This window comes from Xyrauchen texanus, chromosome 23, assembly GCF_025860055.1.
Source record: "Xyrauchen texanus isolate HMW12.3.18 chromosome 23, RBS_HiC_50CHRs, whole genome shotgun sequence".
Taxonomy (NCBI): domain Eukaryota; kingdom Metazoa; phylum Chordata; class Actinopteri; order Cypriniformes; family Catostomidae; genus Xyrauchen; species Xyrauchen texanus.
Window position 1 is genome coordinate 18582662 of NC_068298.1, and position 2759 is coordinate 18585420.

Below are 2759 nucleotides of genomic sequence, written 5' to 3' on the forward strand. Positions count from 1 at the left end.
ATAAATCAGGGAGTTGAAGATCTGAATGAAGAAATAAGTAGTATTATTTTAGGTGCAGCAAAAGAGTCGATACCAAAAAGAGGAGGCAGTATTAAAAAGAAAATCGTTCCGTGGTGGACACAAGAATGCTCAAAGGTAATTAAAGAGAGAAATAAAGCATTTAAAATCCTGAAAAGAACACATAACTTCCAGAATTTAATTGATTATAAGAGGAAGCAGGCTGTAGTAAGGATGACAATAAAGAGAGTTAAGAAAAACTTTTGGGGGAAGTATTGTGAATCTCTAGGAAGAAGTACACCATTAGATAGAGTATGGGGTATGATTAAGAGAATGGTTATCCTATAATGAAAGAAGGAGAGAAAGTAATAATAGAGAGCAAACGTAAAGCAGAGTTGCTGGCAAGGACATTTGTTAAAATACATAGTAATAGTAATTTGAGTAATGAGGAAAAGACGCAGAGGGAGAAAACAATAGACCCCTTCACGGTTGACGTCACAGAAAAATTCGAAGTGCGTAGTGCGCATGTCGGGGTCAGAAGTCAGAACGTTCCATCGTGTGTTAACCAGATAATTTGTCGTCAACATGCCTACTTGTTGTGTCGTGGATTGTGCAAATCGCACCAGTTGTGGAGTCAAGTTTTTCAGGATTCCTGCAGGATCTCATCCTTTTCAAAAAAAATAGACGTCATCTGTGGCTGCAAGCAATTAAACGGGCAGACTGGGACAATGCTACGATCCAAGAGGCTCGTGTTTGTAGTGCTCACTTCATATCAGGTAAAGTTATCCTTTATCATCCCTTTCTATTAGATTAAACTCGAATCCCTGGATTACATGAACAGTTTTCTGTACACTAGTCTATAACGTTAAACCTATGCTGGTAAATATATATTTTTTTAAATGTCATGGACCCGTGTCATGCTTCAGAGCAGCCAGCTGATAGCTAACGTTAGCAGTTAGCCGCAGGCTAGCGCCAACTTTGTGACAACAACATTTGTTTAACTGTTACTTACCATGGCTTAACTCTAGCCATAGTAAGTAAACAACTGTTTTATGTAAACTGTAGACTGATTTAATAGTTAGGTGAAAATTGATATCTGGCATTAAGTGTGACCTGTGTCATGCTACAGACTTAGCAGACTAGCTTTTAGCGCTTTCACAGTAGATCGCGTTGTAATCAATGTGTGCAATTCTTTTTTTTTTTTTTGTAGGAGAGGCATCACTTGACTCCAGTAGTCCTGACTTGTGCCCTCCTTGTTTGTGTACAAAAAACAAAGCCAGACACCTAAGACAAAAATGGAAAGGTACGAAAAAATCTAGATATCTAATTAAAAAGATACAGCATTTTAATTCCTTGTTCATGTAAATTATTAATTACATTTAAATGTAATTTAATTAAAGCAATATTGTGCAGGCCTAGTTTAACTAGACAATGATTAAATGGTTTCACACAGCACTAATTGTTCCTTTTGTTTTCCTTTAGGTATCTGAGGAAAAGGAAGAGAGATGAACGCCCTGACATGCAACCTGCTTCTTTCCAGACTGACACATAACTTTCCTTTATCAGCAGAAGATCCACATATGCCTCATGCTAGAATCCACTGACTATAAATGTACTCTATATGACCTGTGCAGTTTATTCCAAGTCTTCAGTTAATTATCCTGTAGTTTTTGGTTAGACATTTTTAGATAATAAAAATTATACACGGCAGATCATTTTAATTGAAAATGTTCTCTTATTTTTCAGATACTTTATTAGAATAAATCCGTAAAAGAGGACCAAAGCTGCAAGGAGAAAAGAGGTGTGTAAAATAACTGGGGAAACTGTGCAGAAAAAGACTTTAACCATCAGTCCAAAAGTATCAAATGCTGATATATATATTATAAACTATTTGTTTTGATATAAAATAATAGGCTAGTGTTCACTGAAACCTGACTTGAGAGTATATTTGTATTTTATGAACAGTTAAGATATGTATGTATGTAATTATGTATACCTGCAAGGCATATTGTAAAAGTCTATCTAGTGTTGTATGAGAATAAATCTAAAAGTTTATCTCGTGTTGTGTTGTTCTCTTTTGTAATCCACATAACAGAAAATGCAGGGTATAATATGTATTTAAAATTGAGACGGGGTTGTGAGAAGTAACACAACTACTATGATGAGCGTACAGTTTTGGCAAAGGCTCTAAATGTAAGGGTGTGTTCAAGCCAATGCAATTATGCATTACAGTGTAAGATGGCTGTAGAATGTCAAAAAACTTGGGAGTAGTAATGAAAATAAACAAAATGTACATTTGGCAAAAGGAATCTTATCTATGCTCTGTCAACTATTACATGCCTGTGGCTCTGGCGGTGGCACTAGATCTACTCCTGACCGTTTCTGGAAGCTGCCTATCTAGCCTGCCTGTCCTCTTTGGTTTGTGGAAGCTGATTTTCTTTAATGGGACTGGTTCGACTTCTTTCCTGCTTAAGTCTTTCCACTTGCACTCTCCAGAAGTGACTGCTGGTTTCTCTGTCCATCCCATTCTAACACAAATTTCAATTTTGAATAAAATTGCAGCTGCATGACTGCAGCATGACCCAAGCCTGAAATTAAATCACATATAATGTACATTTCAAATCAATATCCTTCATGAGTGGGTCTTGAAATTAACACTTGCTCTCAGCAAATGAGTCTGCAGGTAAGCTACAAACTAAATACTACTAACATGTATACATTTAAATACAATTTTTTTTTAGCAGTAGCTACCCTAGAGGAAA

General features: G+C 36.2%; 1 long non-coding RNA gene across 2 annotated transcripts; it reads left to right on the top strand.

Moving 5' to 3' along the window:
• The first annotated feature begins 495 nt into the window (after positions 1–495).
• On the top strand, positions 496–2031 carry LOC127617226 (uncharacterized). 2 transcript variants are annotated; one of them, XR_007967294.1, is made up of 4 exons: positions 496–773; positions 1208–1300; positions 1480–1609; positions 1744–2031. It is a non-coding gene; the product is annotated as an uncharacterized LOC127617226 (long non-coding RNA). The 2 variants fall into 2 exon arrangements; XR_007967293.1 differs by having other exon boundaries at positions 498–773; positions 1480–2031.
• The last annotated feature ends 728 nt before the right edge of the window (positions 2032–2759 follow it).